Source organism: Falco punctatus (assembly GCF_963210335.1).
Source record: "Falco punctatus genome assembly, chromosome: 8".
Lineage (NCBI taxonomy): Eukaryota > Metazoa > Chordata > Aves > Falconiformes > Falconidae > Falco > Falco punctatus.
This window is the reverse complement of record NC_137588.1, coordinates 8,510,754-8,527,606: the sequence shown is the minus strand read 5'-3', so window position 1 is coordinate 8,527,606 and position 16,853 is coordinate 8,510,754. Positions and strand designations below refer to the sequence as shown.

The window sequence follows — 16,853 nt, the reverse complement described above, 5'->3', positions numbered from 1 at the left end:
TGAGCAACAACTCCACACTCGGAAAAAGCAGTCAGAAGTTTGAAGCACATCCAGACCACTACTCTGGAAATCAAGCTGAAAAATCTTGTGACATCAGGCCCTCTCAGGAGGCCGCTGCTATTTCCCAGCTGCAAAGCCCTGGGAACATCACTAGCGGCCCGTGGTGGACTTTGGAAGAGCTGGAAAGATGACGCTACAGTGCCCAAGCTGCATCTTGCAGCATACTTCCCATTGAATGCCATTGCAAGACTCTGGCAGCTCAGTATTGCAGAGCACAAAATAATTCTTCATCAGTCATCAGCTTGCCCTGAACATCAACACCTGGAAGTTGAACATGCACAGGCTGGACAGAGGAGAAGGCATCTTACAGGACTCCTGATCATTTCTTTGCTTCAAATTGCTCCCAGTGCCTGGGGACAACAGGGAATTAGAATTATATTTCTTAAGGTGTTTTGAAATAAAACCAGAGCCGGTTTGTATTGCACAGAGATGCGGGTGGCGGGGAGGTCATGCAGATGTGGAGCAAGAGATGCAGGAGAGAGATGGTCTAGTGGAAAAGGGGCTGAGGAGGTACTTTCTTTACCTTTTCTATGTACATTTCTGTGCATCGCCACATCTATGCCCAATGTAATGCAATGCCTCTCTTGCTCAAAGGAGCACAACGGGGATATATGTTGCAATAAAATGCCTTGGCAGGGAAATCTGGTGACCGCCACCATTCCGAGCACAGGCCACCGCAATTTCACCCAGCTTAGGCCTCAGCGGAGAGCCCCGGCAGAAGCTTTTGCTGTATGATACAGCCGGCACTGCTGGACACCTGATTTCAGGCAAGGCATAAAGCTGGTTTAAGAAGATACATATTTGCATTTTTTAAAGCAAGCACACACTTATTCCAAGAATTGTTGCTGAAAATTTATGGATATGTTGGAAAGCCACTTGTAAATTGATTAATATGGTTATTGCAAGGGAGATAGTACGGTCCCAAACTTGTTACTGATGGCATCCCCTAGGAATAACATCCAACTGTGCTATTTTGGAGGCTGAAAACAGGAAAAAAGAAATCTAACATTAAAATGTACATTATGTTTGTCCAGCCTGCTGAGCAGCTGGAGGATGATGGATATGAGCAATAGGATGGAAATGGAGGAGAACACAATCACCTCAACACCCTCCCCCAGGCTCTACCTCCTTGCAATGGGGTGGGTTTGAGCCAGACTTCAGGACCCACCACCCCAGCCTCAGGGTGGCCAGTCAACCCACTCCACCCCTCTCCCCTCTGCAGGGCACAGTGACGCTTTTCCCTTGCTCTCCTTCATCCAGCAGCTGGGACCAACCCCAAGCTCAGATACTGTCTGACTTTTGCAATCCCTTCCTAGCCCCACCAGTAAAACCAGCACTTGGCTGCCTGGATCTGCTCCTCGGCTGCCCCGGCTCTGACGGCACACGGTAGCCCCACGCTCGCCGGGCTGGGGCTGGACCCTGACCGCGGCTGAGCCACAGCTAAGCATCGTCTCACTGCCTCCCACACAGATCCGGGACCCAGCGGCGAGCTGCATTAGCTCATCACTGGGGTGCTGCCAGCCTGACTGAGGAGGGAAGGGAGAAAAGGCAGCACAAGAAAAAGGAGGGCTAAAAAGAAAAAGGAAGAACAAAAAAGATAAAAGGAAAAGGGGAAAAAGAAAAAAAATATATAAATAAATAAACAGGAAAAGAGAAAAGAGCAAAGAAAAGAAAGAAAAAGAAAGGAAAAAGGAAAAAGAAAGGAAAAAGGAAAAAGAAAACAGAAAAAAAAAGGGAAAAGAAAGAAAAAAGCAAAAAGAAAGAAAACCTTTTGAGGCCAAGTGCCCATGGGTCTACAACAACTCACAGAAGGGACAAGGGGTGGGCTGGGGACCAGGGCAGGCCACGGAGCCAAGGGAGCCCCTTTGCTGAAAACAGCCTCCCTGCCAAACCCAGAAATGAGGGGGAAAATCATATTAATTTAAACATCTTTTGAACCCTGCATGTAAATAATACAAGTACGAGCAGGTAACTCTGCCTCTGCTAACTGTGCGGCTCGTGGTGGGGAACAACAGCAGCATGTACTCAGACAATGATGGATGCAAGTAAATAACCCACCGTTTGAAGATGCAAATGGTTGAAAGACCTTGCTTGGCCAGTCTGCTCTCGGAGCTGCTTAAGGCAGAAGGATGATTTGCAGCCATGAATCCCCATGTGAGATTTGGAAAAGGTCCCTTGCTGATATTACAGCTGCTGTCTCTTACTTTAAGGGCTCTCCAGGCTGGTGGAAAAAAAAAGAAAGGAGAATTTGGTTAATAGCCCAACAGCTTTAATACTTGTGCCATAGCTATTGTCTGCTCTGGTTGCAACATGACCAGGACCATACTGCGGGGATGGAGTCCCATGGGAAAGCCTGTGGGGTGGCTTGTCCCCTACCTCTCCACATCACATCTGGTCCATCCAGTGAAAAATACCGTCACGTTTTGCCAGAAAAACTGCACAAATTGTACAGAAACGTGCTTCAGTCACAGATGAACCCTGTTACCAAAACCCCACATATGCCTCATTGCTCTATTTGTGCAAAACAGCTGTTCCTCTCGTTGCTTTGTACGATGGCCATGTTTTGTGCCCCCATTCATGACCTGCTTCCCCAGGTCAGCTACAACATGGCCTGAAGCATCATCTATTTTGGTACCTCACCTGTACCTTGGGTACCCCAGTACTCCTCACCTCGCTTGCAATAAGCCACTGATAAAGCCTCTTAACCACCCTCCGGGAATTGCAAAAGCATCTGCAAGACCAGATTTTATTTGTACTGTCCCTGTGGGAGCCAACTCAGAGGACATCCATGGGCTGGCTTGTCCTCAGGCAGAGCATGGTGATGGAGATGGCTTGTACCCCCAGACCCAGCAAACCATGCAAACAAAATTGATGCTGCCAACACAGAGCAACGGAGAAAAACCCAGCCCTTGCGTAGCTACGGCTGCCCCAGCTGTGCTGTGATCTCCTGGAAGTGATTTTATAAGCGAGGCAAGGCAGATAAGGAGACTTTCCTCTTGACGGTGAACCCAGCCCCACCAATCTCTTGAAAATGTGCCAAAAGCAAGTGAGGTTCGAGCATGTTTTAAGCTGTTTGTCATTAGCGTGGGAACCAGAGGTGTGCCATGGGGAGTGGAGCAGGGGGGCTGCTTCTCTGTGCATCAGCTGCAGGGATGCTACCCTACCCTAAAACGGGGTGATGGCACACCAAGCCCTGCTGGCACAGGGCTTTTCCATCCTTCTGCAATAGCAACTCTTCTCATTGCAGCTCTCTCCCCAGGCCTGAGGGTCCAGCAGGGACAGCCCTATCTCACACCTCGTCACCCAGGGCTGGAGGTAAAAAACCAGGTTCATAGGCAGCTTGTCATCGCTGTTTGAAGCCCCTGTGATGTGCCAGAGACAAACCCTGTGTGTGGCAAAGGGTCAGGGCAGGACACCCATGAGAAGAGATGGGAGGGTGGGAACACAGAGAAGGGAGTGGAGCAGAGATGTTTTGGAAGAGTAAAAAGGAGGAATGAGAAGCATGATGTGAGAGCATAGGCCAGCTACTGAGGAAGGGAGACGCATGACTGAGTGCATCGGCCTGTTTGCAATCAGCTGAGAGGTGGTAGCAGCCCAGCTGCCATGGACACGCACAGCGAGCTGGAAGCCTGCTGGAAAAGGGCTGCAGGGAAAGCCTCATGCTGATACAGAAAAAGATGTGATCACCTCAAGGTTTTGTGGCACCAGCACACATTTCCTATTAAAAAGGTGAACCTAATCCTCCAAATGATGAGCAGCAGGTACCGTGACCCAGGGAAGCATCATGTTCACTCCTGCACTCACCTTAAGCTCACTGGATTTTAAAAAATGCTTCTTCTGCCTCCAAATCAAGGACAAACCCTGATACTTTTCCTCCTGTGTATTCCCAGTCCACATGTAAAACCAGTAAATTACTCTCTGCATAGGAGTGGAGATTAACTAGACTGCAATTAAATTACAGTGGGGGAGTTTTAGGTATGAGCAGGTGGTCCCGCATTACCCCGTTGGGCTCCACGAATGCGGTGTTTCCCTCCTCAGGACTACATAGATCTACTGAAGAAACTCAGGGCTTGGCTGTCGGTTGGGCTGTGTTCATAGACCAGGACCAGGCCTCTTACCAGCTTGCTGGAAATAAGGAGCCAGCCAAACCAGATGTCTGGGAGATGCTGAGGGCTGCATTAGCATCTCCTAAACCTTTCGCAGCCTGCAGCAGGATGAAGTGTAAGGGCAGGCACATCCCTCAGGCTCCGGCTGCAGTCAAGGGTGTGCGAGTCGGCCAGAGTTTTATGCATCCAGCTTCAAAGTCCATCAGAACAAAATCAGCCTGTGAGCCTAAAATAATGTTTCTCTATTTGATAGGAAGCAGAAGAGCAACGTCTCACACAGCCCACAGGGCTGTGATGGACAGGGAACCTCCTTCCCTTGGTGAAGGGCCCTTTCCCTTATGAACCAGCCACCATGTAATGCAATTAGCTGTAATTAGCAGGCTTCAGGCCAGTGGCAGGACATTTGCACTGCAAGTTGCCATGCCAGCTGCACCGCTTCGCTGATGGGGCCGGCTGCCCTTTCTCAGCTTCCCTTCTGCTGCTGGTTTATTTCTGTCCTGGGGTTGGGAGAGCTTTGGAAAAGAAGTATGTTACTGTTTAGGGTTATAAATTGGTGTTGAAAAGTTGGAGGGCAAAATTCATCCAACTCTTGCTGACACTATCCTCGACCTAGGATGAATACCTTTTTTTATTTTTGGACTTATTTAACAACCTTGCTAGGAAACAGAAGGCAAAAAGAGTTCAGCAGTTCAGGTTCCAGTGAGTGCTGCAGCTTCAGGGACTGAGATCTTCCCACCCCCAGATACCTGCCCTGCTCTGGGGCCAGAAATCCTGTCGGTTTCAGCTCTCATGCAGTCATATACGTGCAGAGAGCAAGTAGTAGGAGTGCCACCTGCTGACACTGGAGATTATGTAGCATCATCTATACATTAATCCCACCTCTGCTGAGCTCACCTCATCTACGTCCAAGGCAAAGCCATCCATTGTGTCCAGCCAGCATCTGCCTTAAGGTAACACCACTTGGTGATGGTGGTCCTCAAGCTCCTGGCAGGAGAAGACGACAGTGGCTGCTCTGATTTTGGACCCATCCACAAGGGAAAAAAAAGAAGAGCTGTAAAATGGAGGGGGGGGGTAAGGTGTTTTGGAGCAGAACCACCGTGCCACAACCACCTCTGGCCAATAGGCCTGGCTGGTGGTAGAACATTTTAAGGGCTTTTATTTGTAGCTGGTGGTACCTTTGTATTATTTTTTTTTTTGATACAGAGAGGCTGAGTGACTCTCTGGAGAGGTTCTAGGGCTCACAAGGCAGAGCTGAAACTCTATCAGCATTGCCCCACAGAGTGGGGAGAGTGAAGCCTTGGTAGGATGGGAGCAAGAGAAGGAACTCTAGGTTCAAAATGGAAAATAGGTTATGACTCTTTCAGGCCCGGTCCTGCTGGAGGCCCACTACGCAACCCCCTGCTGTGACCTTACAGCTTTTACAGACTGACTTTTCACAAGGCGAGGACAGCAACAATGCCCCAGCCCATTTCTACCCCAGTCATGGTCTGGTCCTTGTAGGGCTCTTGGCACCTGAGGAAGCTTTCAGGTGTCCGCTGCTGGTGAAGGGAGAGTGCTCAAGAGGGAGGAAACCTCCTCACAGCCCAAGTGCAGCCGATGCAGCCCGAGATGAATTTGGATCCCCATAAATCATGAGTGGCAAGACCCTCCCTGCCCAGCACCCCAAGGACACCCTGGAGATGCACCTTTTCCAGGGCAGTCCCAAGCTGAAAAATGAAAAACATACTCAGTTGGAATCTGAGAAATTCAGATGGCTACCACTTACTTTACCTACTAGTCTCATTTTCCTGGCCACAAGCTACTTTTGGGAAGCTATATGCAAAAACGATGTAAAGTCTTTTTTTTATATATTTTTAACCTAGTGTGCTCATACTATCCCAGTCCTTAACCAAGCCACTAAATTAGCTTTGATACAGTCCGACACTGGATGTCCGTTAAAGCCTTACCAACGTGGCTAATCCTCAGGAAAGGGTAAAAATTAGCCAATAACCCATCCAGCACGCTGAGACCTTGGCTTTCACATTTTCCAGAAACTCAGGGGTTGCTAACAGCTGATCCAAGGCAGAATTTCTAGTAATTTCCTCCAATTAGTATCTTTTTCCTTTACTTCATTTACACAATTTTCTGCAGAAAGCTTTACCACAGGGTGCAGTTTCTCATGTTTTACGGGGACAGCCAAAACACCTTTGTGAAACAGCAACCGACTGCCCAAACTGGACTTAAAGAAACTCAGCACTTTCTAGTAATACCTTAAACTAGTAATACCTTAATACAGGAAAAACTTTGAGCTTTAACTTTGCCCTCTCTGATTTCCTGGGGACTCTGCTGTATGAAAAGACACGGCAGAGCCCTTTGCTTGTCCAAAATCCCTCCACCACCTCCCAGCGGCACAGGGTTGACTGCTGGGCTGAAAACGTGTCCTCAAAAGCTTTGCTGTTTGGCTCTTTTCCCTGTCATTTTTCACAAGAAACATCCAGGCGATATTTCACAGCAAATAAAAGCCAGGCGTGAGAGCTTGACTTTCCTGGCAGCCACTTGGGGCGTGAAGCTGGCAGGTAATCACACACTGCTGGGCTGCACTGGAAAAAATGTCCCTGTCCCACTTAGTTCTGAACCGATTCAAAGCTGAAAAACTTCATCCTCCCTCCCCTAACCCTCCAGATAGGAGAAAACAAGGTTTTCTATGAAACAGCTTAAAAGAAAAAAAAAAATAATCCTAAATACCCGACTTAGTTCTCACAGGGGGAGGAAAAAGCCCAAACCCTGAGGAGAGAGGCACGATGCCGAGCTGGCTGGCAGCAAGGTTTCCAAGTCCCTTCCCCTCCATGGCCACAGATAAGCAGCAGGTAAACCCCAGTACACAGCGTGCAAGGATGTGGCACCGAGGCCCGGCTGATGGGTGAAGGAACATGTTTTTACAATGTGAAAACTCGACCTCAGGCTGACTCTCCTGTCTCCCAAGGAGGGAGAAAAAAGCTGAGAGCTGGCATGTGGGTAAAGGGCAATAAAATAAGCGTGGTTGGGAAGCGGAGAGATCTGTACCCCTTGGAGCAGCTGGGTTTCCTACAGCTTACATAGCTGGTGGGGAGAAGCAGCTTCTTCAAGAAAGAGCATCTACAATAACGTGCGGTGCTGGGGGATGGCGGGAGGACTTCAGAAAGCACGGTTTGGAAACCATCGCTGTAGGTCTAAATATCACTACAGACCTCCCTTTCCACCAATACAGAAGATCCTGTTTCATACCGCTGCAAAACTGCGTTTGCATTCTCTGTTTTCTGGGATAGACTTAAGCTTGCTGAGCCCAGCTTCAATGTTATCAGGTGTGCAACAGAGCACCACAGTCCTGCAAAGCTCTTTCAAATCCATTAAAATCCTCCTCGGAGCCATGTGGGCACTGCTCAGTTCCACACTCACTGGGCACTTACTAAACCAGGGCTGGTAAGTGTGGCTGGAACATATGGGTCTTTGACCCAAAATCCTGTGTGAGAACTGAAGTCTCTCTCCTGACTCCTCTTTTTACCATCCTGCTTTCCTATATATCCAGCAGCTGCCCTTTCATCTTCACTTACATGATCATCAAACAGCAGCAACAATATGAAGAAATATTTCTGTGGGCAAGAGCCTGATGTTATTTTGGCAAGAGGAAAATCACTAGGATAAAAAATAAAGACTAACAAAGAGGTGGTGATGGTCACCGAGGTGGACAGCTGGAGCGGACTGTGTGTGCTGCCCGAGCAGGGGGTGGGCATGGGCATGGTGTGTGGACTCCCCGTGCCGGCGGAGGGGACAGCAATGTGGTATGGAGCACCCACCTACCTGTCAGAGAAGCCTTTGAACAAAGCACAGAGGAATCTCCTTGATGCCCAAGAACAGCTCCATTATGGGGCAGAAATACACCAGGGGGTAAGTGGTCCATTAAAAAAAAAAAAGTTACAATTAAATAAATGTCAGGTTGCTAGATGCTCTGGGGAGTTTACTCCTTGTACATGCATGCACCCTGCAACCAGCCCACACACACTGCCCCAGCGATGCCAAAGCTTGCTTGGTTGTCCACACACCCCTCCACCAGGATCTGGAACCTCCAAACCCAGGTTACATTCCCCTCAGGCACACTAACAACAGGGAAACGTGCTGGCTGGCCAGGCAGATCACTGAGAAGCCAGCCTGCTGTTTGCTGTGTATTTTTGTTGCTGAAAGAAGTAGCTGGTCCCCATCTGGTAGAAACCTGGTGATGAGCCAGGGAATTAAGCTTGCAAAGGAAAAGATTCAATTATTTAATTCAGGTCTTTAATATTCTGAAAATGAACATGGGCTGCCAAATCAAACAGAATTAAAACGCTGGCACAAACGGGAGGGGAAAAGTTAGGTGAACTTTTTGATTTATATGCTGGCTGAAAGCCTCTCCCTAGAGATGCCTTTCATTTAGGGCTTTTAACAGTTTGTCTCACCAAGGGAAGGCAACAATAGTGCTTACATGTTGGGGGGTTTGTGTTTCCCTTCTCCTTCCCCCTATCACAGGACACCACAGACCTTGTTCGCACTGATGGTGAAAGATCAGTCTCTCGTGCTTAAACAGGGAACAAAAAGAGAAGGAAAAGAGCAAAAAGGCAAGATTTCTAAGTCCACGGTGATCTAAGCATATGGCATCTCCTCCACACGGCTCAGTACCTCCACAAGCAGCCTCTGCACCCTCAGCAGAACACGATGCTCTTCTCTCCTTGTCTATCCTGAGATTTTTGGAGAGGTGCAAAAATCCCCGCCTCATGCTTTGCCACCCTCCACTGTCCCAGTGCGGTGTAGCAATGCCAGGTCCTTGCTTTAAAGCACTAGTACCTTATGTAATAGCTGCTTTTATAGCACCTTGTAGCATTTTCCACTTCATTTTCTCTTCATATTATTGAGTAGTACAAAATATTCACACACATGCAAAAAAACCCAAAACCCAAAAGAAAAACAATTCTTCCATTTATACATTAACTTTTTGGCCAGGTACTTCTAGTCTTGCAAAATAACAGTTTGAGACAACTTGGGTGGGGACTACTTGCTGTTATATCCCGAGCACGCACAGGGACATCCTGCCCAGTGACTGGCAGAGCCACAGGAGCAAGCCTGAGCTCGGTCAGCGAGGTGGCAGAGGTGACATGGCTTGACCACGGTGAGGACAAGGAAATATCAGACAGCTACATAACTCCTTCAGATGAAGGACAGCCAGGTAGATACCAAAAGGGGAAACCAAAGTGTAGGAGGTGGAAGGTGCAAGGCACGATGTGCCTGCATCCAGAGCAGGAGCATGGTGCTGCTGCTGGTGCAATGACCATCTAAGCAAGGCAAGAAACCTTCCCCCAGGTCAGCTTCCACAGTCTAATCAATTGGTAGCAGAGAGTAAGCTGTCCAGTGAGGCAGGGCATGAGCTAGCGCTGGAGTGACATGGATTTTCTGGGTCCCTGTTCAGGACCAGCTTGCTGGACTAAGACGTGAAGAGGTGATGCTTGGCCCCTCACCAGCCAGTTTTGCCTTTTCTTTTGGCAAAGCTGGGGTGCTTTCTACAGTGTTTGCAGTGGCCTGAGCTGAGCTCAGCTGGAGCCAAGCCACTGGAAGAAGCAGAGGTGTGACCTGGTTTAATATGAAAGTCTCAGGACAGTGTTTTTACAAGCCTTCCCGGTTATTAGGAAAACATGAACAAAAGAGAGGAGTTACAGCAGGTCCTGGGCCAGCGTGGAGGACTGCTAGCATGCACCACACGTTCCTCCAGCCACATCCAAAAGGACTAAGGGAGCTCAGGGGAAGTCAGCCCTAGGGAGGCTGTCAGGGTAGTACACTAAAGTGAGGACACGCTTGTCTTAATGCTTTGGCAATCCTCAGCATGCCTCTCAGGGCACAGAAAGGACAACAGTTCTGCTTCTCTCAGGCAAACCTAACCTGCATCACCAGGGAGGAAAGACAGCAGGGCATTTTAAATTGTTATTTTGCAGCTAGGCTAAGTCTATCACGAGGGTGCAATCACTGACTTACGACTGCAGGGTTTTGGAGCAGGACTGTTTCTTCGTCCTGCAGGTGGGTTTCTGCACTGGCTTTGGGGTGCTCCCGTACCGCACATGAAACAGCAACTCCCCATTTCCCTCCAAGATCAAAACCAGCCTCATTAACAGAAGCACAACGAAGAAACCAGCTTCAATGACAGCTTTGAGACATGCCTTTGCTAATTACTATAAGGGAGAGTGAGTGACTACTGCCACTGGCTCTAGCAGGCACCGTGGTTTCTGAAAAGCGTGTGTATAAGTGCTGTATTTTTAATATATATATACACATACACACCCATGCACAAGTGTCTTGGTTAACTATTTTAGCTAAGTAATGCAGAAGTGAGGTGTCCACTCTTATCTCTGTGATTTCACTACCAATATCAGCCTTTTCTTAATTTTCAAGTTGCTGCTGAAGCCTCCCAAGCCTGCACTGTGCTAAACACCAGCTGGGAGTTCCTGGACTAGCAGTTCCTGTTGGACCCAGCTCACAGAGTTTGTTGACCAAGTGGCTCTGAGATAACACCCAGCTGACCTGGGCAGCTTGAGAACAACAGACCTTTCCTCAGTCCTTAAACACCCACCCACCTGCATCTCTCGGGGCTCCCACCCTCCAGTGATGGGCCAGTCGGGCTGGTGAATCAGGGTAGAGGTTTCTGGGCTAGCCCAGGAGAAAGGCTGCAAATGGCTTTTGCATTTGCCCTTTGTTCTTGCTGCTACTCCTGACCAGTACTGGAAAGCACTGGATGGGTTTTGGCCTGCCGAAGAGAAACAGCTTTTGACTGTATTTTGCCCAAGGTTACTCATTTCCATCTGCAGCCTGACATGCAAAAAGCTCTCCTATTTCAGATGTGATTCTTCAGCATTTTTTTCAGCCCCTAAACCTCTTACATGACTGCACTGGCACCAAAGCCAGAAAATTTTTAGTCATGGCCTATTGTCCCCCCTGTGCCAAGGAAGACAGAAAACAACCACATTTGAAGCCAGCTGATAGACTAACCCTAGCCCAGAGCTAATGAGCTAGAGAGACATTTACCCTAGGCACGAGAGCATTAGCCACACAGCCACAGTTATGTAAAAGAAGCCTCCAATTCCAAAAAAACTTAACCTCCTTCAGGCCAATGAGAGAACAGGAAAAACCCATAAGGTGAGGACTTTGAAAAGAAGTACGTGTTATCGAGTATTTCCCAAGCACGAGAGAGCTGAGCTCTGCCTCAAGGACACAGAAATCATCCTCCCTCCCTGCAGCAGCTGATGCTGGAGACCTCGTTTCCCTCTGCTCTCCCACCTCAGCCTTGCAACCGCCCCTCAGGAAGGTGCGCTTCCATCTCTGGCTGCAGCCCTTCCAAACTGAGTCAAACCTCAGGAAAACCCTGATGTTACCTTCAAAATCAGGGTTCTTAAAGAAAAATTGGTGCCATCTTTGTTTCACTTACTCCTGTGGGTTTTAGGGGGTTCACACTGAAGCTTACCCGTGAATCCTTTCCCAGGAAGACTGGAGACTCCCCATGAGCTAGGATTTGAGAGCAGACCCCAGTCCTGTGAGCTGTATATTAGAAGCGGACAGCTCCACAATCCCAGTGGCGGCTACAGCTTTCACTCTCAGTTTTCTTATGTCTGAAAGAAAAACCCATTAAATGCTTCCCTTGATTTTAAAACCGAAATTCCTAGTTTGACTGCTGACACCAGCCAAACTAGTCTCTGCTGCAGTACTCGGAGGGTGTTGAAGTCTGCCATGGAGCAAGGGCAGCCGAAATTCAGGTCTCCCAACAGTAACGTCACTCCTCCACCCTCTGGCTCCATGCCCAGCTTGGCCAGGTCACTGTGCTGGAAGACACGGCTGCAAACATCCATTGCATAAACCAGGGCAAAACTTTGGCCCTTTTTTCTGCTGAAGACCCACTCTGACTTTATATAATGCATGTGTACATATCTACACTTAGAGACACATAATATATTAATTCATAGACCAACTTCAGTAAGCAGGGTCGGATGTGCATGAATGACTCCACTAATTTTTTTTCTGGAATAAATATTCCTGCTCCTGATCTTAAAATAAGTGGAACAATAATGTGAAAGCAGCCTATTTGATCCTGACATCCCTGCTGCTGCTGCTTGCCTGCACCCTGCTAGCAGCAGCCCAACCTGGATGAGATATGCATCTCTTCTGATTTAATTGTATTTTGCTTACGCATTCAGGACAGGAGCAAATGAGGACTGTGCACCATGTAAGAGAACAATGAAGCTTGGTGACTTGCTAACTAGCTCTGGTGTAATTGCACAGCCACGCCTGACACGCCAGTGGGAACATCTGCATGGAAGCGATGTTCCCACACATATGTGACACATAACCTTGGTTGTGCTGGTGCCAGGTTTGGTTCTGAAACTAAGCTATGGAAGGAAGCTATGGGACTGGATGCAATTTTCATTGATTCTGTAGAAAAACTGATTTTTGAAGACCTTCTTTGAAGGCCCTGAAAATCTCCATTGAGTTCTGTGGAGGGTCAGACTCCAGGAGATGTAAGAGGTAGGTGATACAAAGCAGGCAGGGCAGGGCTGAGAGCTGGGGTGACAAACACACATGAAATGCCAAGCTGAGCTAGACTGCAGGGGTACCCAGTGAAACTCCACACGAGCAAGAGATAAGTTTTGCCAAAGGGCTCCAGAAAGCCAAGACAACAGGTCTGCAGATACTCAAAGAGCTTTTGGGAAGAAGATGCATGGGGGAGAGAAAATTCCGGAGAGGTGAGGAGCTGGGAAAAATCGCAACGGGGGAATGGATGTGGAGAGAAGTTTACTACAAAAGAGCTTGCATTAGTCAAATGGCTAAATTATGGGGAAGGACATATTAAATCATGGAAGGACAAGCAATTCAATCCCCTCGTTCAATGGATGCAAATGCTCAGATACATCGGAAGCAACATCAGGATAAACGGCATTCACAAGCTCTGGCAAAGCAGAGACTGCACAATTGATAGACAGCTGTGGACAAGACACTCTGCCAGCTTCAAGGACATTTGGAAGGAACTAGTCTAGAGCTACTGCTAAACAAATACGTTATCTGGCTAAATAACTTACCTGTCAATACCTCTGCAGCCATTTCCAAGGAAAAAACAAGATGTAAAAATTGTGACAGCAGAAGATGACCAGCATCTTAGCCTTCCGGTAGGTCAGATTGCCCAAAGCTTCGGGGTAGGACTAAAAATGGTGAGAGTAGTTACAACCAAAATCAAGAAACCCTTGCAATCTTGGGATGCCATGCAGAGAGAATCCCAGTCCACAGCTAATGAATTCCTCTGGCCTTGATGGATCATCCTCAGGGTGAGGAGTCCCATGGTACGCTTGAGTTTCCTTCACTGCCACCTACCAGTCGTTTTCCCCACACTGCAGAGATGGGCCCTTGACTTCTCTCCGCCATTGAAGAATAGTCTTTTGCTGCTAAACTGTGCAAATAAACTCCCAGTACAGGATTTTCCATGTTCCTATTTTAATTTTTTGTGCTAACAACATGCCCACAACGTTTAAGCCCTAGGAAATACTGAAGCAACATGAGCAGTAACAGACTAACCAGTGGAGGTTAGATCCCAGAAAACAGTAGCTTCTTTTCAAGAAACATACATCATTTAGGTTAAAGTTGACTTATTGGGAGTTACAGTTACATTAAGAGGATTGTACAGGGTGCAAAGTCCCCCAGTGCTTATCAGATTGATGGCAAATAGTGCTGTTTCTCCTCTCAAGCACCATGGGGGCCAGCAGCAGCGAGGGGCACGCTGCAGTCACTACCGTCTGCTTGCTGATCTTGCCCCCAAGAGCAGTCCTTGGCCAGGACCGACATGGGGATATTTCCATTTTAGGAAGTGAGCTGTTACTTAACTTCTGGCCAACGCTGATTTATGCAATTTGGCACTGGTGAGGGACAGAGCCCTTGCACAACACACTCTGCTGTCTACAGTACTTTCAATTTTCCGCAGATCTCCCTGGCTCCTTTACACTCCATGATGGTTGCTTAGAGGAGTTAAAAACAGAAAGGCAGATGCAAGGACTGACTTCAGAGCAATCTTCTTATAGAGTGAACTATTACTGTGAAGGTACAAAGTACTGCTTTGAATCATTTACTAGGTGGTGACATGGCTTTCATCTGAGCTGCGTAACATGCCATCTAAGCGAGCAATCGCAAGACACAGCGTACAGAGAAATGGTCCCTCAACAAAGACACAAAAACTCCCCCCCAACCCACTGAAGGCTGAGGGACAGTAAATAACACAATGGCAGGGGTGTGTTTGAACGAATGACAGCCACAGCAGCTCTGAACTCAAAGATCTGTGAACCAGGTAAAGCATGTGCATGATCAGTCCAGGTCAGCCCAGCCCCCAGCATCTCCACTTCACCAAGGAGGCAACCAGATAGTTTTTGTCAGCTATTGAGTTTGTTGCACTTCTGTTTTGCTTTGCAACACTTCTGCAGCGATGCTACCATGGGGCTGGACAGAACTTGCCGCCTTGCAGAGCCTCCTGCCACCTTTCCTGACCAAGGATGCTGCAGCACATAGCTCTGCTCTGCTCCATGCTCACAACCCCACACAGAGTTTCATCGGGGGCATGAGGAAAGGGGAATGTGACAAGGGTTTCTTCTTGCAGGTATGTCTCACCAAAGCTTGGCTTTATGCTAACAGCTGGGCCCACCTGTTATAAGACCAATAAACCAACCCCATGGGGCAACATTTCTGGCAGAGCTATCCTACCACACTGGATTAACTGCCACCCAGGGATGTCCCAACATCATCAGCGCTTGGCCACCCACCAGCACATCCCTCAAAGGAGACACTTCTTGTGAAGAATGGTAACAACAGGACACCTGATGCAATAAGACCATTAGAGAAGTACTTCCCTTCTTCCCCCTCAGCGGGGAAGGAAAGACTGCGCATCACAAGAAATAGTCCAGCAGAGGATGTGGCTTCCAGGCCATGGGGACCACAAAGCATCTGAAGACTTGACTATCACTTTACACGCTGACGGGCAGGTAGCCATAACGAGCTCCAGAGAGCTTATGTTCAGCCCCAGGCCTATAAGAAGGGAAGTATAAAGGGCTGTAACCTTAGGGATCCAGGCTGTTTTGAGGTAGGACATACACACTTGGCCCAAAGCACGCTCAAGACAGCCGCTTTGATCTCTTCTTGAATGCATTAATGTGCAGAACGGAAATATCTGGCGTTCAGCTGGGACAACATACAGCACAGCTGGGGACCCTAGAGGAATCTGAGGCTTTCTGAACTTCTTTGAACACTTCCTTCTTTTTTTATAAACTCCCTTTTTTTTTAATTCCTAAAAAGTGTTTCTTTTCCCAGGGAGAGATCCTAAGTTCATGATGTAATAACTGCGGTGAGGACTGTACTTTTAAGTAAATAGGGATGTGCAGGCACAGAAATATGAAAACATTATGGGAAAAGTATTGTTGTTAAAATTAGCCTCCTCTCACTCAGAATTGTAGAGAATTGATCTTTAAAACCAAACTCTGCCTTCAGGTACACACATTAACCAAAATTTGCAAGCATCAGTTGAAGGTGCCCAGAAAATTGTGCTGGCTTAAAACAGTAAGTTTTACATGTTTTACTCTATTCTTGTACTGCATTAAAGCAGGAGCCAGCTGCTCAGCAGCTGGGGTAGCTACTACCAACCCACAGAGGTACCAGGGAAGCAGTGTCACTTTAGCCTGCCTTGACAGTGACCAGACCCACAAAATGAGAATATATTTGCGCTTCTGGGACTTCTCACAGATATAACAGCTTTTTCAGTGTAACTGAAGACTACTAAGCCTGGAGTTTCACAAACCACGGGAGCCTCTACCTGTGCCTCCCCCCCAGAATGGGACTGGGGATGTCCAGCGTCCCTACCTAGATGTCTATTTTTCATGCATCCACCCCTGCAGCAGCTGTTTTCTTTCCATCCTCACTCACTATGATCAGGAGTGTAAAAAGAGCCTGGGCAAGCTTTTAATGCTCTTTACTTCTCTGTGCATTGTGTTAGACTCAGCTCAGTCTACGGTTCAGCAGTATTTCTGAACACTCATTTGACACGCTGTCTAGTGACTTACTGAGTGCAAACTCGTTTGAAAAGACAAATTAATCTAGGCTCTTTGCAGGATGCTGTAAGTTAAATGTCCATCTAAGCTAGGCATGCAGGACTCCGTAGCTGATGGAAAGAAAGAAGCAGTCACACAGGGTGAGTTAGTCTGTCCAAAGATAGGTGGGAGGGATGCATGTTGGAGCCAGTTTGCCATTCCCTTGGGAAGGCAAACCCCACTTTGTAATTTATTTTTTTTTACATTTTATCCCAACAACATAGTAATTTCCAAATGACTTTTTCCCTTTTTTGCAACATGTCCAATGTCTTTGGGAGTCTTCTGGAAGAAAGGGCCTCTATCCACATACACCATGAGTCATTTGGAGGAAAGGGAAGCCCCTTGGACCTGAGGATGTAACTGGTTCACAGGGCTGCTCGTAAGTCTGAAAAAGCTGTAGGCGTCCATGGGCACAGAAATCCACGCAGGAGCTGGGGGAGGGCTGGGAACAGTGACCAGTTAGGTCTGGAGCCAAACCAGGAGAAGATTTTTACTCAGTGAGTCTGATGACCATGTCCATTAGCTGAGGGAGAAATTTGACAAGAATGTC

The 16,853-nt window shown here is 47.8% G+C and overlaps 1 protein-coding gene across 1 annotated transcript in view; it reads right to left on the bottom strand.

Annotated features, from left to right (window-relative positions):
* Nucleotides 1-16,853, bottom strand: part of LOC308068733 (uncharacterized protein) — a 79,588-nt gene that overhangs the window by 9,201 nt on the left and 53,534 nt on the right. The window contains exon 5 of the mRNA XM_080399872.1: nt 63-16,853. This exon is cut by the window's right edge and continues 15,650 nt beyond it. The gene's annotated coding sequence lies outside the window, so the exon portion shown is untranslated. The remainder of the gene's footprint in view (nt 1-62) is intronic.